Source organism: Crocuta crocuta, unplaced genomic scaffold (genome assembly GCF_008692635.1).
Source record: "Crocuta crocuta isolate KB4526 unplaced genomic scaffold, BGI_CrCroc_1.0 scaffold243, whole genome shotgun sequence".
Classification (NCBI taxonomy): domain Eukaryota; kingdom Metazoa; phylum Chordata; class Mammalia; order Carnivora; family Hyaenidae; genus Crocuta; species Crocuta crocuta.
In genome coordinates this window covers 5,083,332-5,108,705 of record NW_027529596.1, presented here as the reverse complement: position 1 = coordinate 5,108,705, position 25,374 = coordinate 5,083,332, and positions in this window count along the sequence as shown.

Sequence of the window (25,374 nt, the reverse complement as noted above, 5' to 3'; positions counted from 1 at the left end):
TCTAGCTCTGGAGAAATTTGTGTGCCCCCAGTAATGAAAGAACTGATTCCCAGAGAAAATGGCCAGTGAGAGTTTGCCATGAAATAAATGAGCTGGTCGGAAAGTCTGCCAGGGTCTTGGAATGCCTTTTTCGCAACCTGAGCCCTAAGTGGTCATATTCTTCTATGGAAGCCTTTATATTCCCTTCCTTTCAATGGTTCCCAGGTGTTTTTCTTTGGGCAGACTGTATCAGAATCGCCTTGGTCACTGATGAAAACTATAGGTCACATCTAAGATCTACAGAATCAGATTCTCTAAGGACCAAATGGCCCAAGAATTTGTGTTTTTAATAGACTCTCTGGGTATGTTATTTTTAAGTCAGGCATCCTGCTCTCTGGCTGCTACTACTTAACCACTCTGCTCACATTCTCTAGAATCTCTTCCCCGACGTCTTCCAAGCACAGGGACCTTGGGTGATGGGTACCACTACTTTTTCTCCGTATCCCCTCTTCACTTGTGTCTTCATTTTGCTTCTTACCCTATTAGCTACTAAGATTCAGCAGCATCAATTCCTGACATCTGTTCCCCATTCCTTCATTTCTCTCACCATCCATGCGACTTTCTTGGAAAAATTCTATTTCTGATTTTGTCTAACCATCTTCCTATCCTATGCCTGTCCCTAACAGCTAAATATTTCATAAGAAAACCACAAAACTGAGCTAGGTGGTCAAATTTTAAGCTATCATAAATTTCACGTAGATATTCCATGCTCTTAGAAAATTCTAGCATCCCTCTCCCACTCTATTTTGCACCTTTTTATTCCCACCTAAAGTCTCTAAGCCTCTTTCTCAATTCTCAAAATAAAAGCACGCTGATGGGCAATCCTTCCTCTTGCCACTGAACAGTCCAACAGGCTGCGTGCATTTGCACCTTCATGCCCACACCGGCTGTGCTGAAAGATGCATCCGCTTCCGGCCAAAGCCAGCTCCTCCCCTCCTTGCACTTGGCAGCCCATTACTCTCCATTTCTCAAGAATTTCATTTCTGCTCCTTCTGCATAATTATGTTTTTCTCTCTTCTGGATCATTTCTATCAGCGGATAAACATGCTTTCATATCTTCTATTTTAAAAAGATTTCTTTGATTCCATTCTCTGCCTCCTCCTCTTCCCCATTTTCTGCCCAACGGATAGCAAAACTTTTTGGAAGATTCGACTGACAGCTATCTCATCTTTTTCGTGTCTTGTTGCATTCTGATAGAGCTGTCAATCCCAGCCACCATTTCACTGAAATGTCATTTAACGAGGTCCCTGGTAAGTTCCGTCTTCACAGACCCCAGTACCAAATTTTTGTTCTTCCCCTTACACAGTGTCTAGTTTGACTTTGCTTGTACTCTTCATCACACTGCTCTTCTCCAAAGTACCTTCTTCTGTAGACTCCACAGTTTTCTAGTTTTCTATCTGCCACAGATTTCTCCTCATTAGTCTCTTCTGTCAAAAATTTGGAGTCATCTTTGGTGCCATTCTTGTCTTCGTACCCAACGTCTAACCTGTCAGCATTACCTCAACATTCATTCTGAAACCAGCAACTTCTCATCATCCATATTGCTAGAAGTTTAGGCCAAGTCACTACCATTTCTCACCTGGACTACTGAAATAGCCCTGTTTCCTCTAGATGTAAGCACTTCAAGTCATAGTCATTCTCCACAAAGCATTGATTCCAAACTTGCTAGAAAGCATAAATCTATCACTTTCATTGCCCTGCTTAGTTCAAATCCACTGTTGGCTTCCTATTTCAGGTATTGGGAGAATATTACTGAACGAAACAAAATCCTTCCCTTATGAGACTTCCATTCTAATGGGAAAGGCAAGTAATAAAAAAAAAATTAACAAGTAAACTATATGGGATATCAGATGATGATAAGTGCCTTGCAAGAAATAAAGCAGGGAGTAGGGAAGGGATTTCAGGGACATGGTGGTGGTGTGATGGATGGGAACTCCCTGAGAAGGTGGAAGATGGCATCTGGAAGAGACCTGAAGGAGGAGACAGGAGATCCATGGGACTGTGTGAGGGGGAGAGAGCTCCATACAAAGGGACATTCAATGAGAGGGTTCTGCTGTGGGAATGGACTTGCAGTGGGGTCAAGAAATGGCCAGGAAACTATTTGGTGTATTCCAGGAAGGAGGCAGCTGTAGGAGGGAAGTCAGAATGCTAACCAAGTAAGGGAGGAATGGGAGAGAGAAAATGTGGGGCGTTGTTGGCCATGTTGAGAACATGGGTTTTTCGTCTGAGTAAGATGGGAAGATGTTGGCAGGTTTTGAGCAGAAATGATTAACATTTTAACAGGATCATTGTGCAATCTCTATGTTAAGAATAGACTGAAGGGGACAAGGTTAGATTCAGTTAGAAGATGTTCAATGATCACCCTGAGAGATGGCTTGAACCCAGGTAGTAGCAGTGGTGGTGGTGAGAAGTGGTCAGACCCTGGGTCCGTATTGAAGATGGGGTCATCAGGGGACACCTGGGTGGCGCAGTTGGTAAGCATCTGACTCTTGATTTCAGCTGGCGGTTTGTGAAATTGAGCCCTGCATCCAGCTCTGCACTGACAGTGTGGAGCCTGCCTGGGATTCCTTCTCTCCCTGTCTCTCTACCCCTCCCCCAGTCATGCTTGCTCACTCGCTAAAAATAAATAAATATTTAAAAAAGAAATATGGAGCCATCAGGATTTGCTGACAGATTTGAGGAGGGGTATAAGGGAAGGGGAAGAATCAAGGATGACTCTTGAAATGTTGACTCAACGTTTCTTGGTGTGAGTTATGGGAAAAATTGGGTTTCCATTAACTGTAACAGAAGATGCAGAAAGAGCAGTTTATGGAGAAAGGGGAGTAAAAGTTGAATATTTGTTGTTTTTTCAGGAACATATAAGAAAGTATGTAACCTGCCGCTGTCCATCTCTCTGATGAGACAGAGACCCTGATGACAGCCTGGTGGCAGTCTTGTGGGACTCTGCAGCAGGAGACCCAGCTAAACCATGTCCAGTCTCCTGACCCAAATAACAAATTGTGTTAAGCTGCCAAATTTGTGGTAATATAGTTATGCAGCAATACATAACTAAGACAATGAGAGTGTGCTATGATTGATTTGATTTTTTAATTTATCAAAAATAAAGTTAAAATTTATCAGAACAACATAAGATGAGGTATACTTGCCTTATGGTCAAAACATTAGCATTTGCAGAACTTTTTTTTTTAATTTTTTGTTAATGTTTTATTTATTTCTAGGAGAGAAAGAGAGAGACAGCGTGAGCAGGGGAGGGTCAGAGAGAGAGGGAGTCACAGACTCTGAAACAGGCTCCAGGCTCTGAGCTGGCAGTCAGCACAGAGCCCGACGCGGGGCTCGAACCCACGAACTGCGAGATCATGACCCAAGCGAAAGTCGGACACTCAACCGACTAAGCCACCCAGGCGCCCCTACATTTGCAGAACTTTTAAAAACAATTTTTCCTGGGGAGGCTGGGCGGCTCAGTCAGTTAAGTGTTGGAATTCAGTTCAGGTCATGATCTCATGGTCCATAAGTTTGAGCCCCGCGGCGGGCTCTGTGCAGCCAGCTGGGAGCCTGGAGCCTGCTTCGGATTCTGTGTCTCCCTCTCTCTCTCTCTCTCTCTGCACCTCCTCATTCTCTCTCTCAATCAAAAATAAATAAACATCAAAACATTTTAAAAGTAAGTTTTCTATGGAAATTTCTATTTTCTTCATGTTTCAAGGTTCTTTCTAGAAAGAATATGCAGGTCATTAAGCCTGGTCCTTTAATTTGGCATATCTCACACTGGTTTGGTCAAAGATACTAAAAACACCAACGTGGTGTGGCATGGAGTACTGCAGAACTAATTTTTGAATTCTTATGACCTTAAAATGTTTATAACATGAATGTGCAAGTAAATTCAGCAGATTGCAGCTTAAACATATTGCACAACTCATGAGGATCCAGTGAGTAGAAAATGTGGTTGTTCCAAACGCTCAGGAAATCTGGTGTTCCAGCCTTGCTGGTAATAAAAGAGCTATGAGAACAAGTGAGCTGGGTGAGGCAGGCTGCTGAGACAGGCCAGAGAGGAGAAGACTTCCCAGAGACGTCAGAGGGTGGCAAGGTAAGTTTTGGTTTGGGGTAGGTTGTTCATTTAATGCACCTTTCACCATACAAACAAGTGATTTTTTAAGGGTATAATTAGACCAAAAAGCGATCAGTTACCATAAACCAATCCAACTTTCTTGTCTTGATTGCCATAACCATTAGCTGACAAGCTTGCAACTGTACTTCAATCTATTTCCTAGTCACCGATTTTGCTAAGACCGTAAAGTGGCCTCTCCCCAACTTACTTTTTTTTTTTACACAAATCAGTGTCAGTTTTTATCTTCTAAAAGAGAAGTAACTTCCAAAATTTTATTTTCAAATGGGGACATAGCAAGGAAGTTACCTTAGCTTAAACCCAGACGGAATGTTCAAGATCACCCTGGGTCAGACAGCAGCAGAGAAGTCCCCCCCGCCATCCACCCGACAATGCAGATGGAATGCCCCTCCACCTCGCCTAAAGAATCAAGGGTTCTCGTGCAGTTGATCCAAAAGTTTGTAATTTTTATGGAAATACTAAGAATGTCAAGCCATGTCAGAGCTTACTGTACTAACAGCATGAAAACCCCGATTCAAAAATTAGTAATGTGAATTTAGAATAAAATACTGTAACTGGAAGAGATGAATCTTGATTAGATCACCCAAGGAGAAGAATCATTAAATAAACATTTTTTAAAAGTGTGTTGAAGCCTCTGATAAAGTCCATTGCAATACTGCTCACCCAAAAGGAGACAATTGGACCAAATCTTGAATCTATTTGGGTGGAACATGGCTATCAAGCTTAAAAGAGGCAATTATTAAGTGATACTATTATATGATACATTTAAATGTGCTCAACAGACTATTTAAACAGGTAACTGACACACTGGGGTTGGCCTGGTACCTTCCATTACAGATGGCTGAAGGCATGGATAGGAATAATATGCTTGTTTTATTGGTCTTGGGTTACCAAGGCCGTCATTTATGATGATGTTGTCTGTGAAGGTGTTAACTTAAAAAGGACTTTTGGCAAAATAACTGGTGAAGACATTCTTAACAAGATGTATGAGGTATGTAGCAGGCACTCTATCAATTACAAAAAATTGTAAGAGTCCATGGCCATGTTCACAGATGGAGCTGTATCTGGAAGGGCAGAGCCGAGATGAAGAATATCTCATACCCAGGCTGTTAGTACACCTAGGAGAAGACCAGTATCCACCAGATACTTTAACAAGACCCCATCTCAGAAGGTATGCCACTTTCTTAGTGTGTTCAGTGGGCATGGAGGAGACCAGATTGTGACTTCTCTAAAATAACAATTGCTTAGAATTCTTTTTAAAATAAATTTGTCAGGAAATCAGAAATCTCTTTGAAAGCTGGCTTGCGGTTCTCACAGATGTAAGCTGGCCTAGCTGAAGAAAAGTAAGTGTTTGTCAGAATATTTCCTGAATGGAACTCAGGAGTGTAATCACAAGCCTGTTTTATGTCATCCAGTCGTCTTTAATTCCCTTATAAACCACTTTTTATTATTTACTTAAAAATATATTTTAGGACTATGAACACCTGTAAACTCACCACCCAATCCAAGAACTAGAACATTAATAATGACTTACATGCACCAGTGACCTTTCCTCCCATTGCACTGCCTCCTCCTCAACATCCTGGATTTTGTGGATATTGATTTGTTGCTTAAAACATATATGCATGTATACATATGTATGCACATCTAAAGTACATTGTTGGTTTTAGTTGGCTGTAAAAATTGTAAAAAGATTTTTATGCTGCATATAGTCTTCGGGGTACTTGCTTTTTTCCTTCATCGTTTCAGAATTATTAAGAACCTTCCATTTTTCTTTCATGTTGCTATAGTTTATTTTCACTATGATGTATGGTAGTACCTTATGCACCATTTTATGTGGTTTCAGTTACCAGGGGTCAACCCTGGTCTGGAAGCAGAGGATCCTTCTTCTGACGCATCACTGGAAAGTCAGTGGTAGCCTATGGCTCAACACCTCCGTCATTTGTTTTGCTACATCTGATTGTGTAGGTGCTTCGTCATATCACATCATCATGAGGCGAAGAGAGAGTACAGACCAGGAAGCTATCTTGAGAGAGAGAGAGAGAGAGAGAAAGAGACTGCCTTCCTGTAGCTTGTATTATAGTATATTGTTATGATGGTTCTGTTTTATTATTAGTTATTGTTGTCAGTCTCTTCCTATCACTCATTTTTAAATTAGATTTTTCTGTAGGTACATATGTAGAGGAAAAAGCATAGTATATAGGATTCACTACCATCCGCAGTGTCAGGCATCCTTTGTGGGTCCTGGAACATATTCTCTGCAGATTTGGGTTTTTTCTACTGTAATATTTCATTATGTAAATGGACCAGATCAGATAAACTCAGTTTATGCAGGATGTAATATCTCCTTCATACACCACTGAATTTAGTTTGCAACTACACAGTCATGAGTTATTTGTGCCAATTATTTCCCTTTTTTAGGCTTTTCCTGTCCAATTTTGGTATCACAGTTATATTGGCCTAATGGTATGAGTGAGCCTCATGGAATGAGTTGGAAAATATTCCCTTTTTAAATTTAATTTTATGTATTTTATTTAAATGTTCATTTATTTATTTTAGAGAGAGAGAGAGAAAGGGGACAGGACAGAGAATCCCAAGCAGGCTGCAGAGCCCGATGTGGAGCTCAAACTCGCAAACCATGAGATCGTGATCTGAGCCAAAACCAAGAGTCAGACGCTTAACTGACTAAGCCACCCAGGCACCTCAATATTCCCTTTTTCGTAAATTAAACATTTTGTTTTGAGATCACTGTGGATTCACATATAGTTATTAGAAATAATACAGAGGGCTCTCATACACTCTTTATCCAGCTTCCCTCAAGAGTCACATTCAGCAAAACTAAAGTACAATAGCACAACCAAGATACTACTATCAAAACAATAAAATTCAGAATATTTCCATCACCAGAGATTTCTTATGTTGCCCTTTTATATCCACATCCACTTTTCTCCTACACGCTTTCCCCAGTCTTAATCTCTGGCTGCCACTAATCTGTTCTCCACTTTTATGATTTTGTTGCTATACGGATGTTATACATATGGAATCATATGGTATGTAACTTTCTGAAATTGGATTTTTTACTCATCATAATTCTTTGGAGATTCATCTAAATTGTTGCATATTTAAAAAAAAATTCAATGTTTATTTATTTTTGAATCATAGAACGTGAGCAGGGGAGGGACAGAGAGTGAGGGAGACACGGAATCCAAAGCAGGCTCCAGGCTCTGAGCTGTCAGCACAGAGCCTGATGTGGGGCTCAAACTCACAAACCATGAGATCATGACCTGAGCCTAAGTTGGCACTCAACCAACTGAGACACCAAGGTGCCCCTATTGTTGCCTATTTTAATGACTCAATAGTTTGTTCCTTTTTATTGCTGAGTAATATTCCAGCAGTATGGGTGCATCTGGGTTTGTTTAACCTGTGTGGTTTTTGACCCATTGAAAGACCACTGGCTTGGGGCGCCTGGGGGGCTCAGTCAGTCAAGCGTCCAACTTCGGCTCAGGTCATGATCACACCGTTTGTGGGTTCGAACCCTGCATGGGGTTCTGTGCTGACAGCTCAGAGCCTGGAGCCTCTTTCAGAGTCTGTGTCTCCCTCTCTCTCTGCCCCTCCTCCACTCTTGCTCTGTCTCTGTTTCATAAATAAAAGAAAGAAAGAAAGAAAGAAAGAAAGAAAGAAAGAAAGAAAGAAAGACAGACAGACCACTGGCTTACTGTGGTTTTTCACTAGTATGAATAAAGCTGCTAAACATGTGTGGAAAGGCGATTGTGGGAACATCGATTTTCATTTTTCTGGATTAAACACCCAGAAGTGCAATTGCATATTGGGTAGTTGTATGTTAACTTTTAAAAACACTGCCAGAATGTTTCCCAGAGTGGTGTAACCTTTTGCATTCTCACGAGCAAGGACAGAATGCTACAATTTCCCTACATCCTCGACAGCATTTTGCGTTTTCACTATTTTTTTATTGCAGTCGCCATGGTAGGTGGCTAGTGTTAGTTCATGGTGGTTTTAATTTTTATTTTGCCAACAGTTCCTCATGTTGAAGATCTTTGCATGTGATTATTTATCGTACGCATATCCTCTTCAGTGAAATGTCCATTCATGTGTTTTGCCTACTTCCTAACTGGACCGTTTGTTTTTACTCCAGTGTTAAGAGTTCTTTACATATCCTAAATATTAGTCATCAATTGGATATGTGGTTTGAAAATATTTTCTCCTGTGTGTAATTGTCCTTTAATCATTTTAACAGGACCGTTTTGAGAACTAAAGTTTTGCTGAAGTCAGAGTTCTCAATGTTTCCTTTTGTGGATCAGGTTTTCCATGTCATGTCTAAGGACTCTTGGCTTAGCCTTAGATCTGAAAGATTTCTCATTGATTTGTCTTTTTAAGAAAATTTTTTAATGTTTATTTTTGAGAGACAGAGCGTGAGCAGGGGAAGGGCAGAGAGAGAAGAAGACACAGAATCTGAAGCAGCTCCAGGCTCTGAGCTGTCAGCCCAGAATCGACAGGGGGCTCAAACTAGTGAACCGCGAGATGATGACCTGAGCCAGTCAGCCGCTTAACCGACTGAGCCACCCAGGCGCCCCTCTTATTGATTTTTCTCAAGGCTTCATGTTTTCACATTTTTCATTTAAGTCCACAATCCTTGAGTTACCTTTTGTTTTCATCGTGGGGTTTAAGGTTATTTTTCTCCCCCTCATGGATATTCACTTGCTCCAGCACCATTTGTTGAAAACTCTATCTTTCCTTCCACGGAAATGCTGTATCTCTGGGCTCTGCGTTCAGTTCCATTGATCTATGTGTCTGTGCTTCTGCCGACACGACCAGACTTAATTAACTTAGCTATATAATAGGCCTTGAAACGGTGTACTGTCCTTCCTCCCACTTTCTTCTCCTTCTTCAGAAATGATTTTAGCCATTCTAGTTGCCTTGTTTTTCCATAAAAGTTTTAGAATGATCTTGCTATAGCCACAAATAGCCTGCTGGGATTTCGGTGGATTTATGTGTTTTGTTACTGTTGGTGTTATTGTTGTGATGCATTTGAGAAGTCTACAGCATTATTTCTTTGAGCACTTCCCCAGTCCTGCCCCCTTTCTTCTTTCCTCTCTAGACACTGTTGACACAAATGTGAGATCTTTTCTTATACTCCCATGGTCTCTAAGGCTCTAATTTTTTTTTCTATTTCCACTCTTTTGCTCTGAGTGGGTAATATCTATTGTTCTATCTTCAAGTTCACTGATTCTGCCCCTTTGTCCTTCTATTCTACTGTTGACACCAAACATTCAGTTTTTTTATTTTGGTTATTGTATTTCTCAGTTTAAGTGCTGATCTGGCTGCATTTCAGGAAGGAGAGACGCAAAAAACCTTCCATGTTCCACCATCTTGTCCCCTCCTCCTGTATTTCTCAGTTTTAAAATAACTATTTGATTCTCCTTTTTAAAAAAAAATGTTTTATTTATTTCTGAGAGACAGAGAGACAGTGTGAGCAAGGGAGGGTCAGAGAGAGAGGGAGACACAGAATCTGAAGACAGGCTCTGGGCTCTGAGCTGTCAGCACAGAGCCTGACGTGGGGCTCGAACCCACAAACTGCGAGATCATGACCTGAGCCAAAGTTGGACGCTCAACTGGCTGAACCACCCAGTTCCCCCTGATTCTCCTTTATATCTTCTATTTCTTTGTTAGGGCTTCCCATTTTTCTCATTTGTTTCAAGATTTTTTGTAATTGCTTGCTGAGCTGTTTTGTGATGGCTACCTTAAAATCCTTGTCAGAGGATCCTAATATTTCTGTCATCTTACTGTTGGCATCTACTCATGTTTTGTTTTGTTTTTTAATTAGGTTTGAGATATTCCTGGTCCCTGGCATCACTAACTATTTTTGTTGAAACCTGGGTGTTTTGAGTATTATGTTGCAAAATCCAGGTATTATTTCAGTTTTTTGTTTTAGTTGGCCTCTTCTAACACTGAACTAGCAGAGGAAGGAGGGACACCTCATTATTGTCAGATGGGATGAAAGTCCAAGTTCCTTCTCAGTCTCCATTGACATCTTCAGGATGGTGTTTCCTGTTACTCTTGGGTGAGCTGGGAGCTCCATCTTCCCACTAGGCTTCTTCCAATATCACTCCAGCAGGGAGGGGAAAGGTCGCCTCATTACTGGAAGGTGGGCATGGCGGTTCAGCCTCCTCTTATGGTCTCCACTGACATCGTGGTGGAGGGACTTGTTACTTTCTGTAGGATGAGAGTCCTAGCTCTATAGTGGCCTTCTCTGACACTGCCCTGGAGGAGGGTCTTGCTGCAGCCTTGTGAAAGTAGAAATCTAAGCTTGTCACCTTGCCTTTGCTGACATGAGTGAGGATGGTGCACAGTTTTTCTGTGGCTTTTGGCTGGAGTAGACCACTTACTGTCTGAAGTTTTTATTTTGATAGATTGCACCTTTCCTGCTCTTTCAGCTAGAGAAAGCAAGCTTTCATTGGGGCTATTTCATCTGTGTCCGTTGGTGTTTCCAGCTTTTTCATCTCCAAATATGGCCTGTTTGAGGCAAAAGGAAAACCCAGGGAACTTACCACTGTGTCATTCCTTGGATAGTGAGATCTCTAGCCAGTCTGTCTTGGAATCTTCCTATATTTGGATTTATATATAATATCTAGGGCTTCTGGTTGTGCTTAGCAGAAAGAATACAGAAAAGTACATCAACTCCATCTTATTTTTAAAAATAGATTTGTATTCTTCCAAAAAAAAAAGAGGAGAGAATATATCCCAACTCATCTTATAAGTATCATTCATTCGTTAGTATATATTAATTATTTAGAATGAATATTACTCATTCTAGCCTTATCCTGATACTGAAGCCAGACAAAGACACCACAAGAAAACTAGAGATCAATGTCCCTTACGAATATACATGCAAAGATCCTCAACAAGATACTAGCAAACTAAATCCAACAATATACAAGTGACTATATACCATGATCAAGTGGAATTTAACCTAGAAATACTAGGTAATTTCAAGTTCTGAAACCAATTCCTGTCATACACAATATTAACAGAAAAAAAAGGATAAAAGCCACATACTCATCTTAATAGACACCGAAGAAGCATTTGACAAAGTTCAACACTCAGAATACTTTTATGATAAAAGCACTCAAAATACTAAGAACAGAAGAGAACTTTCTCACCTGATAAAAGGTATCTATGAAAAGCCCATAGCTAACATCACACTTAATAGTAGAAGACCTAAAGCTTTCCCTCTAACATCAGGAACAAGAGAAGGGTCTACATAATTGCCGCATCTATTCAACATTAAAAAAAGTTTTTTATTGTTTACTTATTTTTGAGAGAGAGAGAGAGAGAGCATGAACAGGGGAGGGTGAGAGAGAGAGACAGACAGAGAGACACAGAATCCTAAGCAGGCTCCAGGCTCTGATCTGTCAAGACAGAGCTCAATGCAGGGCTCAAACTCATGAGCTGTGATATCATGACCTAGGCTGAAGTTGGATGCTTAACCAACTGAGCCGCCCAGGTGCCCCTCTATTCGAAACTGTAATGACAGTGCTAACCAGCACATTTTAGCAATAAAAAGGGAGAGGAGGAAGGCCTCCAGATTGGAAAGGAGAAAGTAGAACTCTCTTTTTGAGAGAGTAGAACTCTCTATTTAGCATATAAACATGTTCCCTACGGTTGCAGAATACAAGATCAATACACAAAGGTCAATTATGTTTCTATACACAAGAAATGAACAATCCAAAAATTAAATTGAAAAACAATTTCACATGCAATAGTATCAAAATAATAAAATAGAGGTGCCTGGGTGGGTCAGTTGATTTGGCTTGGGTCATGATCTCATGGTTTGTGACTTTTAGTATCTTATTGGGCTCTACACTGATAATGCAGAGCTTGCTTGGAATTCTCTCCTTCCCTTTCTCCCTGCCCCTCCCCCACTTGTGTGTGTGCTCTCTCTCTCTCAAAAACAATTATAAAATACATAGGAATACATTTAATGAGTAAAATATTTGAACAAGAAACTGTAAGACCTCATGGAAAGGAACTGAAGGAGACTTCAGTGAATGGAAAGACATCTCATGTTTATGGATTTTGTTTACAGATATTGTTAAGACTGTAATATTCCCCAAATTGACATGTGGATTCGCATGAGCTCTATCAAAATCCTAGCGGTAACTTTTGCAGAATTGACAAGCTGGATCCTAAAAGTCATGTCAAAATGCAAGGAATTCAGAACAGCCAAAAGAAATCTCAGGAAAGAACAAAGTTGAAGAACTCACACTTCCTGATACAGTAATTTCCTGAAAAGCTACAGTGGTCAAGACTGTGTGTTGCTGGTTTATGGGTAGATATGAGCTCAATGGAATGTAACTGAAAGTTCAGAAAAAGACCTATATATCTACAGTTAATTGATCCTCAATAAGAGTGCCAGGATAATTGGGGGAAAATAGTGTTTCAATAAATGGCATTGGGACAATCAAATCTTCAAATATAAAAGAATGGTTTGGTGTTTCTTCATACTATATACAAAAACTAACTCAATATGGATAAAAAACCTAAATGTAAGAGCTAAAACTAAAAGATCTTCAAAGAAAAGATATGTATAAATCTTTGACAATTGTTTTTTTAGATATGATACCCCAGGCACAAGAAACTGTAGAAAAAGTAGGTAAATTGGACTTTGTCAAACTTTTAAACCTTTGTACTTCAAAGGATATCATCAAGAAAGCAAAGACAATGCACAGAATTGGAGAAAGTATTTGAAAATCAAATCTGATAAGGATTTAGTATTGAAGGTATATATAGAACAACTCAACAATAAAATGACAAGTAACACATGGTGCCTTGGGGGCTCAGTCTGTTGAGTGTCCGACTCTTGGTTTCAGCTCAGGTCATGATCCCAGGGTCATGAGATTAAGTCCTGTGTTGGACTCCATGTTGGGTGTGGAGCCTCCTTGAGGTTCTCTCTCTCTCGCTCTCTGTCTCTCTCTCTCTCTCTCACTCTCTTTCTCCCTCTGTCCCTTTCCACGGCTCACACACCCTCTCTCTAAAATTAAAACAAAAACAAAACAAAAATGACAAGTAACCCAATTTAAAAATGGACAAAGGATTTGAATAGATTTTTCTCCAAAGAATATACATAAATAACCAATAAGCATATAAAAATATGTTGAACATCATTAGCCATTAGGAAATGTACTTCAGCACCACAGCGAGGCACATCTCACACTCACTAGGATGGGTATAATCGAAAAGACAATAATAAGTGTTGACAAGGACGTGGAGAAATTGTAACACTTATACATTGTCAGTGGGAATTTTGAAGCGGTTCAGCCACTTTGGAAAAGTTTGGCGTTTTTCATAATGTTGAAAATAATTCCCTTGTGACCTAGCAATTGGGTATATACTCAGTCCATGTCCATATAAAACTTTGTATGCAAGAGGTGCCTGGGTGGCTCAGTCGGTTAAGCATCCGACTTCAGCTCAGGTCATAATTTCGTGGCTTTTGGGTTCAAGGCCTGTATCGGGCTCTGTGCTGACAGCTCAGAGCTTGGAGCCTGCTTCGGATTCTGTGTCTCCATCTCTCTCTGTCCCCTCCATGCTTGCACTGTCTCTCTCTCAAAAATAAATAAACATTTATTTTAAAATAAAAATTTTAAAGTTAAAAAATTTTTAAACTTTGCATGCAAATGTTCATAGTATTATTTTCAATAGTAGTCAAAAAGTAGAGACAACTGAAATGTCAATTGATTGATGAATAGGTTAACAAAATGTGGTATATCCACAAAATGGAATATTATTCAGCCCTAAAAGGGATGAAGTACTGAAATGTGCTATATAACATGAGTGAACTTTGAGAACCTAAGGCTAAGTGTAAGAAGCCAGACCCAAAAAGCCACACAACTAGTTGTCTGATTCCATCCAGATGAAATGTTCTGGACAGGAAATCCATAGAGACAGAAAGTAAGTTAATGATTTCTAGGGCCTGTGGAGGAAGGAATAGGAAGTGGCTGCTGATAGATATCAGTTTCTTTGGAAAATGATGAAAATATTTGGGAAAAACAGATAGTGGGAAAAGTTAACCACTGAACTGTATACTTTGAAATGGTGGCTTTTATGGTATGTGAATTAGACCTCAAAAAATTATATGAGAGAAAAGTTGGTATCTTTGTCCTCCACCTATTAAGTTTTGGCATATTTTCATGTTCCTTGATTTCCCCCTTTCTCCTTGGTTTGAAGAGATTGTCTAGACTTTTAATATGGAAATTTTTGGACACATTACATCTTTTTATTTTCTTCAATCTTAGTTTTCCCCCATATGTGTGTTTCTGTAGGGGTAATGCCCTCTGAGGAAGGACTCAAGGCCAAGCCTGATTCCAGTGTCATTCTGGTTAATTTAGGGAGAAGAAGCTCTAGAAGTGACGGCCATAGGCACCAAAAGATCCTACAGTTATACCATCTTGCTCTGTCTACACCACACCACTCTTCAAGTCGGGGCTTCATCTTCACAGTCCCAAGGAGATGTGCATTGGAAAAATAGCTTCCCTAGGTTGAATCTTTGAACTGGGGGGTCTTTTTTGTGCTGTGAGGACATGAGTGGAATCCTTAAGGCCAGTAGTCATTAACTCATCACTCTGGAGGGCTTTAAATTTTTTTTTAATGTTCATTCATTTTTTGAGAAAGAGGCAGACAGACAGAGCACAAGCAGTGGAGGGGCAGAAAGACAAGAAGACACAGAATCTGAAGCAGGCTCCAGTACAGAGCCCAACGCAGGGCTTGAACCCATGAACTGTGAGATCATAACCTGATCCAAAGTCAGATGTTTAACCAACTGAGCCACCCAGGCGCCCCACCTTAGGGCCTTTAAAGGAGCCAAGAAGCTATTATTTGTATCTTGAAAGTTATGTGATTCTGAATTCCCAAAATCTTGTGACACCCATTCAGAGATGTTTCCACCAGTCCGGCTGTAGAATGTAGTACAGTTTTCCACGTGTGATGGTTGATGATTTCAGCACCCAGAATGCTTCACGGTTAAGCAATGAGCCTTGGAGAAACTTATTTCTTGGCCTTCACAATAAGTGCAACACATGGATGTTATGAAATAGAATGCAAAAATTATGGAATTTGAGGACAAAACACCCAATTTGCAGTACACCATTTTAGTCTAAACTGGCATCAGACCTACCGAGGTCCGGTTACCTCTGCCTAAAGGAATATTTTTGGTAGAATTGTTTGAGAAACAGAATTATAATTCAATAATCTGCCATTCCTTCCTGGACGCCAAGGCTGAGGCTGAGTGTTACCACACCTACGTAAGATCATAAGCTCCTATATACTGATTCCTGAAAACCACATTGAAGTTTTGGAACCTCACTGTATTTGTGCTTAATTTAACTTGATGTTCTTTTTCAGTAAGTACTTTTCACAGTTCACATTTAAAAATTATCAAGTTTCCTCAGTCGCAGTGGCCACTTGGTCATCATTCCTGATGTATCTCTGGCACCAGGGCCTCGCTGAAGAGAGTTCGTTTTCATTCCCAAATGTAGGCAAATTGCATAATGCAGTTTACAGTGAATTTTGAAGAGTTCCAACCCTTCTAGCAGTGTTTAGAAATATTATCTCAGAGATGTGGCTTTATCACACTGAAAGGTAGTGTTGTCAGAGGAAAATAGCCTAGAAATGGAAGTTTTGACATATTTTTCGGGAAAAGGGCTAAAAGGGGAGGTTTGGTGGCAGGCATCTCTAGAGAATACTGCTGACTAAAATAAACACTCATTCTCCAGATTTCCCATCTGCTATGTACTGGATTTCTTCTGAAAATACATGTCTAATGAAACATACATCCTGAATGTAAAATACGTTGAACAGGGAATAGCAGTTACCAACTTCTGCCCAGTTGAATGTTTGCTCTGATAAATGAGTTGCCTGCACAGATGTTCAGTTATAATTTCCTGTGGTGTCTAGTCTTAATTTCTGTCTTTAAAGTATGTTTTAAAAATCCTGGAATGAATATTGGGTTTTTTAATTGAATAGATTAGTGGTAATTTTATTAGCAATCTGGATAGTAATTTTCTTTTAGTAGGTGACTTCTCTGTGATCTTGGGCACTCCTGGGAATTTATTGCCCCTAAACTTTCTGCTCAAAAGTTTCTTATCTAAATGGAAACGTCTGCGTGGTCCATGCTGTTGTGAGTAGGGTGGCTGAATGAATTGGTACCGTTGACAGATACCCTGAGAGTGATGAGGTAGAATGTATGGGTCAGTTTTTGCCACAGTAAAGCTGCATAACAAATCACCCCAAAGTACAAGAGAAAGTATATATTTCTACCTTATGAGTGTGAGAGTCAACCCATCTGGGCTCAGCTGAGTTTGACTCCAGGCCATAGGTTCAATTTAGATCTCTCCCAAGAATCTCATTCCTCCAGGATAAGTGGACTAATAATCCTCAAGGCATGTTCTTCTCATGGTGATGGCAGAGGGCAAGAGCATGAGATGAGTTATGCAGGTACCTCAGACAATACCCCTTCCACCAAAGCAGACATGTTGCCCAGCCCAAAGTCATGGGGCAGGCAGATATATTGTGCCTTTAATGAGAGGGGCTGTGAAAACACAGGCCACCAGGTGTTGGTAAAGGAAAGGGTGAAGAAATAGAGCCAGTACTTCAATCTGCCAAGAATTCAATGTAGCCTTCCTTGGATTGTGTCAAATTATAATACAATAAATTCTAAATTTTCTTACCGTGTAGTTATGGCACAAGTACCCCTTTTCCTTGTTTGATATACTCAGAGAGAAAGCCCATTTGCTACAGTGTGGTGGTGATTTTCAACTATTTGCCCATTTTAATATTTTAGACCAACAGAAACCTATCTTAAGGCAGTTTTACATAGAACTGCAATTTATGAAATGGAAAATGGTGGAGCTGCTTCAGTGTGAGGGCAGAGAAAAAGGAGAGTTAAGGGTAGGATTTCCAGGTAAAATATGAGATGCCAGCTACATTTGGATTTCAGATAAACAATGAGTAATTTCTTAGTATAAGTATATCCCTTGGTGTCATTTTCTTTTTCTTCTTTCCTTTCTTGCTTTTCTTTTTGCTTTCTTCTCCTCTCTTCTACTTTCCTCCCCTGCCTCTCCTCCCTTTCCCTCTTCTGCTCTTCTTTTCTCTCTCTTTCTTCCTTTCTCTATCTTTCCTTCCTTCCTCCCTTCCTTCATTCCTTTCTCTTTCCTTTCCTCTAAATCTGACAACTCTGGTCAAATCAACACATGAGTGTATGCATTCCACTTACTCTTTTACTACCTGCTTTTCTAAAACATGCCTCAGTGCCCGTGGCCTGCTTGGGCAGGGTCATGCTTCTCTCCTACTCCAGGTTATAGAAGCAATAGATTTCTATGCCCTCACCTGTCTTCCCAGGGCTCTTCCATGGAAAACACAGCTCAGAAGTGCCTGTGTCTCCCGGTGCCTTCTTGTCCTATCTTGGGCTCCTTGGGGGAAAGCTTTTGGGGGGAGAAAACTAACACTTGGCTGAGGACTGAGCCTACAAGGACAAACCAGAGACAGACAGAAGCTCTCCAAAAGCCACCAATGCTATATTGTGGAGTGAGTGCTAAAAAAAAAAAAAAGCAAAAAAAAAAAAGCTGCATGAATTGTTTGGAAACAAAAATGAAGGAATGATTGAAAGTCCTGCGCCATTATAGTTTCTGATCAGTGTAGTGCTTGATTCCCCACTCAGCACCTCAAAAGCTCATTTTTTGATGGAGGCAGAAGTGGGATGGGCTCTCCACCCCCTCCCTGACCCTGACCACTGGAACAGCATCCCATCACACCTGGCGCCTCGCGTTACTGATGTTCTGAATAGCCCTGCTTGAGAAGATCACAGGATTTGGTGGGCAAGGCAAACAGTGAGTCATCTCTTCTTGCCTTTTGGACATCCAGATTCTCCAACCCTCTGACCACACTGTGTTTCCAGATCGGTAAGCACCTGTTTACACAAGGCGAGTCAGTCCTATCAGAACTGATGCAGTTGATTTTCTTCCTTCAGTGCAGGGATTTAAATCCTGGGAAGTCGGGGAGGCCTCAGGCCACAGTGAGAGGAAGTTGCTTTAGATCTGCGTTCTGTAATCAGCAGATGGGCACATCAGAGCCTGAAGATTGTACTTTAAATATTGCTCCCTTAACAGCATGCCAGTCTTCCTGACCATTTTAATGAGTGGGACATATTTAGTCTACTTTCATGCAGATATCAACAGTGGGCTCAAAAGTTTTGGGGAGAAAAGCTACCTAGAAGCAGTTAAAAGCTTTTGCTTTTGTTGGTTTAGTTTTCTATCTGCAAAGGAAGTCCAGGAGGTAGAGGTTTCTGGAAAATATAGATGAAGCCCTCTCTGCCATCAGCTCTAGTGGTGGAAGATGAGGGATAGAGGGAAGCTTTGGATTCCCTCTCTCGCTTCCATGCCTTCCCAGGGGCAGGCTGAAGACACTGGCACCAGTGTGTTCTTTGGCCTTCCGTCTGTCCGTCCACAAGATAAATAACACATTGGTCTTACTTACTTGCTTGAAACAGTAATCAGATAAAGTAAAAATTTTTTTTCTTTGTTTTTAAGTTTCATTAATTTATTTTGAGAAAGACAGAGACAGTGTGAATGGGGAAGGGCAGAGGGAGAGAGAGAGAGAGAGAACCCAAGCATACATGGCACGGTCAGTGCAGAGCCCTATGCAGGGCTTGAACCCACACCCACACAACTGTGAGATCATGACTTGAGCCGAAATCAAGAGGCTGACGCTCAACCGACTGAGCCACCCAGCCACCCTGATTTTCATGTCTCAGAAATGACCAAAACTGTATATGCCTTGAAGAGAAAAGTGTGCACAATGAATGGAGACATTTGAGCAGAAGAAGGGGATTGTAATGAGAAATCAGACAGCCAACACGGGAAGACACCATCCGCAGTGAAGACAGTGTCCTAACTGTCCCTTTGAAGTATATTGAGAAAACCCAAGATGCTTGCTCTCCTCTGTGTCCTGCCCTTCAACACCAAAATATTTTATTTTATTTTTAGCTTGTTTTAGGAGCAGCAGTGATCCGCTGTTATTGAAGCTGGCAGAAGTGGGTTCTCCTTCTGTTTTGCAGGGCTGGTTAAAGCACCCGCAGCTGCCAGCAAGCAATTTCTACAACCTTGTTAGATGGCCCTGATACATTTTCTGGGTGAAAAGAATATTATGGGCATGCCGTGGAGGGCTTTGTGCATGTGAAATGCACTGTAGCTGCAAGCCCACTGCTGATTTACCAATGGTTCTTCCTCCGTGGATGAACAAAAATGACGGCTCTACCATCCAAAGACGAAGAAACGCCCAGAAACAGAATGGAATTTCATTTCACGACTTATGGGAAAGATATTCAGGAGAACCTAGTGCGTATGTAGTTCAGAACTGTAGTTACAACATTAACGTTGCAAACTTTTCCTTAAACCGCATGACATATTTGATGCTTCTGATTATTACAAGAATGGCAAGACTGTGGGATCAATCCGTGCTATTGGCAAAGTGAGGAATCTCATAAATGTGTATAATAGCCACGCGGAAGGAATGTGAGAAATCCGTGGACTCTTAAATGTGTTACCTGTTATAGCAATACTCCTGTTATACCAGGGATGCCTTTGGATAGCTTTTGAATGCAGGTCGACTTACTTTCATATTTGGTCACTCATTGACGATGCTAATATGAATAGGTAAGTTTTTCTTAAAGTGGGGACAGTCACCTATATTGCTTACCTTCTGGACATTTAATATTTATTTAATATAAGTTTAATATAAATTTATGTAATACACATTTAATTATTTAATATAAATTTTATTCAATGTAAATTTGCCCATAAGTACTTTTCCACCTTTTTCTAGAATTTGTTTTGTCCAAAGGCCCCCAGGGTGGAAAAGTATGAAATCCTCATGGTCACCAAGGGAGGGATGGCTTTACTGTCCATTTACACAGCCAGTTTGCTAAAATCTCTGTAAATATGGCAAAGGGTCTTCCGCAGGTATGTTTTTTGTTGAGAATTTTCAGTGCATGGCAGAACGATGTGTTGATTGTGACCACATGTGTTTTTTTCCACATATTCATTTTTCTTTTTTTTTTTAATTTTTTTGTTTTATTTATTATTGAGACAGAGAGAAACAGAGGATGAGTGGGGGAGAGGCAGAGAGAGCGGGGGACACAGAATCCAAAGCAGGCTCCAGGCTCTGAGCTGTCAGCACAGAGCCCGACGCGGGGCTCGAACTCACAAACCGCGAAATCGTGACCTGAGCCAAAGTCTGCTGCTTAACCGACTGAGCCACCCAGGCGCCCCGACATGTTCATTTTTCAAGTAGCGCTTTTTCTCTTTTGACCTTGAGGAAAAGAAATAGTGCCTCCAAAATAAATAGTTTGTAAACTTTCACACAATATGAAATGCCATGCTATCTCCTGGAAACAGCCCCATGCTAGATGTCTGAGGCCCAGGTTCTGAGACCTGCCTTGATGAGGAACTTTTAACAGTTCTTCTTCTATAATGTCGTGAAATCCAGTGGGCAAGCCCCGGGTCAGCTTGTCCAGGCAGGGATAGGAGGCAAGGTGAGGGTCCAGGACACTAAACACGATAGATGGGGCTCCCATGACTTTGCTGGATGCAACCTGTTGAGGTGTGTGGCTTTGAAATCTCATGACCCTTCCCTACTGACCTCTGAGCAAGCTTTGAGGAAACCCCGGCCAATTACAGGGCATGTGAAATGTAATTAGAAGCCGCACTCTCTTCCTTTTGGCTCCTTGTGGGCTACGACTCCTCTGTGACATATCTTCCTCACAATTATTGTGCCTAGTGTTGAATTTCTAAAAGTCCATTTGATCAAGGTTGCCCTGAACTGTTAGGATAACTCCGAGTTACCTGTACTACTTATTGGGGGAGGGGAAGTAGTAGTAATCCTACTAGATATAGCCTGGGTTATAACTGAGTATGGATTTATTTTTCCCTCAGGAAAAAGTTATCGAGTTAAAAGAAAAAGACTATTTTGTATGTTTGCGGGGTGTGTGCATGTGTGAAAGAGACAGAGACAGAGAGAGAACAAACAGGCTGTGAGAGGGCCGATGCTCTGGCCTGGGTTTAAACGAGAGATCCCCAGAAAGAACTAGAAGCAATTTGGGCTGCAGCGGAGGCGAGGCTGCTCTCCAAGAATGGCTCTGTACCCACAGATTTCTCTCAGAATACAGAATGTGATGCCGAGAGACACAGAGACAAACCGAGGCCACTGAAGCCGAATTCAGGAAGTCTTTATTACCGACCGGGACCGCACAGAGTTAACACAGAACTCTCTAGATGTGTGGCCCCGAACACAAGGACTCCGGGCTTTTTCTAATCAGCAAGCAGGCAAGGGCAGTACAGAAGCAGAATTCAGCAGTTAATGTAAAAAGGCTACAAAGTAATAAAGGAAGTGGCCCTGATCCTGGTGTGTAGGACATTTGTTATTTTCTAGGGGGTTGCAGGGGAGTTTCAGGGGAACAGCCGTTATCTCAAGGACAAAGTATGCAACCTGTGTCAGAAGCAACCATTAGCAAGGGACATTAGCCCTGGTCTTCTTTGTTCCCTTGCACCTGAGGAGAGTCAGTGGCCTTCAGTGCAGGCCCAGGAGGTCAACTCTGGGTCAAGGTGGAAGGAGTGAGGCTAAACTCATGTGTGACAATGAGAAGTGAGATCTGAAGAATGACTTCACATAGGACTGAGCGAGCCTGTCCAATGCAGCGCTGTCCATCAGAAACTTCCTGTGGTGGTAGGAATGTCCGCCACGGTAGCCACCAGCCATGAAATGTGGCTGTGGAACTGATTTTTTTCCCAAATTAATTTACATTAACTTAAATTTTTAAAAAAAATTAATGTTTACTTTTGAGAGAGACAGAGACAGAGAGAGAGAAAGCACAGGCAGGGGAAGGGCAGAGAGAGGGGGACAGAGGATCTAAAGCAGTCTCCATGCTGATAGCAGAGCTCAGTGTGGGGCTTGAACTCACAAACTCAGAAGCCGTGAGATCATGACCTGGGCCGAAGTCAGACTCTCAATTGACTGTGCCACCCAGGCGCCCCTACATTAACTTAAATTTAAATTTAAATGGCCACAGGATCTAGTAAGTACCATACTGAACAGCACAAAGCAAAAGGGACAAATTTATTTTCTTTTCAAATTTTTATTTAAATTCTAGTTAGTTAGCATAGAGCGTAATATTGGTTTCAGGAGCGGAAGTCAGTGATTCATCACAGCACCCAGTGCTCATCATAACAAGTGCCTTCCTCCCTAACCCAGCTAGCTCACCCTCCACTCACCTCCCTCCATCAGCTCTCAGTTTGTTCTCTCTTTAAGAGTCTTTTATGATTTGTTTCCCTGTCTCTTTTCTCCCCCTTCCACATGATCATCTGTTTTGTTTCTTAAATTCCACATGAGTGAAATCATATGATATTTGTCTTTCTCTGATTGATTTATTTTGCTTAGCATAATACTCTCTAGCTCCATCTATGTTACTGAAAATGGCAAGATTTCATTCTTTTTGATGGCTGAATAATATTTCAGTGTGTGTGTGTGTGTGTGCGTGCGCCACATCTTCTTAATCTGTTCATCAGTTGGTGGACATTTGGGTTCTTTCCATAGTTTGGCTATTGTTGATAATGCTGTTATAAACATTGGGGTGCATTTACCTCTTCAAGTCTGTATTTTTGTATCCTTTGGGTAAATACCTAGTAGTGCAATTGCTGGATGGTAGGGTAGTTCTATTTTTAACCGTGTGAGGAATCTGCATACTGTTCTCCAGAACGGCTGCACCAGTCTGCATTCCCACTAACAGTGCAAGTGAGCTCCCTTTTCTCTGCATCCTTGCCAGCACCTGTTGTTTCCCGTGCTGTTAATTTTACCCATTCTGACAGGCTTGAGATGGTATCTTGTCGTGGTTTTGACTTGTCTTTCCAAAGTGACAAATTTGGCTACCGAAACACCTGCTCTTTGGTCCCTCCTTGCTGTCACTTAGCCAGGCGACCTTGGCATGGGCAGTTTCCACCCACTCTCAAGTGGACTCGGAGAGGACTTCTGGTCTGAAATTCCTTCTGTTCCAGGAGCCCAACTGAGAAGGGAAGAGTGTGTGACACCTAAATCTAACTGACTCCATTTTAGAAAAAGCCTCCATCTTGAGGATGAACTAGGCCCGAACCCAGTCCCAGGAAAAACGGCAGGAAGTACTTAGGCAGCCTCAGCCTGCCCTTAGTTACTTCCCTAGCAACAGCAACAGCCAATCAGTTTAAAAGAGGCGCCTATGTCCCAAGACGTCCCGTTGGCAGTTTGGGGTCAGGCCAGATGGACCGAACCAATCAGGTACTGACAAGACAGCCTGTACCAAAAGTCAGCCTATCAGGAGGCTGCCAAGCTGGAACGCCTGAATTCCACTGTAACCTCAATAAAAGCCCCGGGATCCTGAGTTCGGGGCTCCGTACCATCCCCGCTGCGTCGGGGTGCGTTGGAGCCCCTGCTCACCTTGAATAAAGACCCTCGTGTGCTTGCATCGGAATCGGCTCCTTGGCGGTCTTCGGGGGTCTCGCCATCTGGGCATAACAAGTGAAGAATAGAAAAGAGAAATTTGGGGCGCCTGGGTGGCTAAGTTGGTTAATTGTTGGATTTTTGATTTTGGCTTAGGTCATGATCCCAAGCTTGTGGGATTAAACCCTGTGTTGGGCTCTGCACTGACAGTGTGGAGCCTGCTTGATCTTCTCTCTCTTTCTCTCTCTTTGGCCCTCCCCCCCCCACTCACACACTGTCTCTTTCGCAAAATAAATAAGTACATTTTAAAAAAGAAAAAGAAAGAAAGGAAAAGAAAGAAAAGAAAAGAAAAGAAAAAAGAAAAGAAAAGAAAAGAAAAGAAAAGAAAAGAAAAGAAAAGAAAAGAAAAGAAAAGAAAAGAAAAGAAAAGAAAAGAAAAGAAAAGAAAAGAAAAGAAAAGAAAAGAAAAAAGAAAAGAAAAGAAAAGAAAAAAGAAAGGAAAAAAGGGAAAAAAAGAAAGGAAAGGAAAAGAGAAACTTGACCCATCACCACTGCATGTAGTTCAGTCCCTTTCTTCTCTCCTCTGTGGCTGCCTACCACAGACTGAACAACTGAGCCTCCAAACTGTTTGGGGACAGGGCACATGTCGTCTTTTCTACACAGCGCCCAAGAGATTTTCCTAAAACAGAGACTCAATCCGCTTAAGACTCTTTGCAGGTTCTCCCGGGCGCTGGGGGTGAAGCTCCTCCCTCTCCACGGTTCTGCGGTCCCCTTGATCCAGCTGCGAGCTTTCCCCCAAAGCCTGGCAGTGACAGGTGGAGGCCACACGGTGGAGGCCACGGGAACGTGGACAGGCTGCTACAGGCGTCACAACCAGGACTTTTGCCCGTGAGCCCAGTGCACGTAGGCACGATTTGAAGGCCACATGTGGAGAAGGTGGCGGTCGTGTTCACGATGGGGGCCGTGGATACAGGTGGGCGGGGCAGGGTTCAAGGTGAGCCCTGATGGTGCAGTCAAGGTTGGTGGGGCCACTGGGGGCCCAAGGACTCAGCTGTAGAAGAGGCCTTGAGAAGGTAAACCTGGCGATTTGGGTTTCAGGACTCGGGTTCTGCCTTGTCACTTCTGACTGTCGCTCATCTGAGATCTCCCAGCCCTCCCGCTCTCTCCTCTCCCACCCCCTTCCTCCCACCTGAAGGCTCCCTGTCCATGTCTCCATCTTGCTAAGCCAAGCCTCGCTTAGGCCCCATGGTGGGAAAGGAGTCCTGAGTTGTTTCCCAAATCACATTCTTTGTCAGTCCTACACGGGACCCATATCCCACAGCCCAGTGGGCGTCAGTCTTTCCAAGCCCTGCTTCGTCCTCATGTACCCGCCCTGGGCCCATCCTGCTGCCTCTGTGGGCGGAGGGAGGCCTCTCCCTTCCCTGCACAAGTGCGTTTGTGATTGTGGCTTCTGATTCCAGGAAACAGGCTCCGCACAAACGTGTAAGTGCTTGTGACTTTTTTCTTTGCGGTGAATCGTTTATTTAGGGAGGAATCCCAAGGGTTTCCCTGGGGAAAATGTCCAGCTTTACGCTGGTCAAGAATCCCGACAGGTCGGCTCTCCCGGGATGATGGCTGATGGGGCTCTGGCACCAGTTTCTCTGTAGAAGAAAAACAAGTAGATACAAAAACCGGGTTTAAGT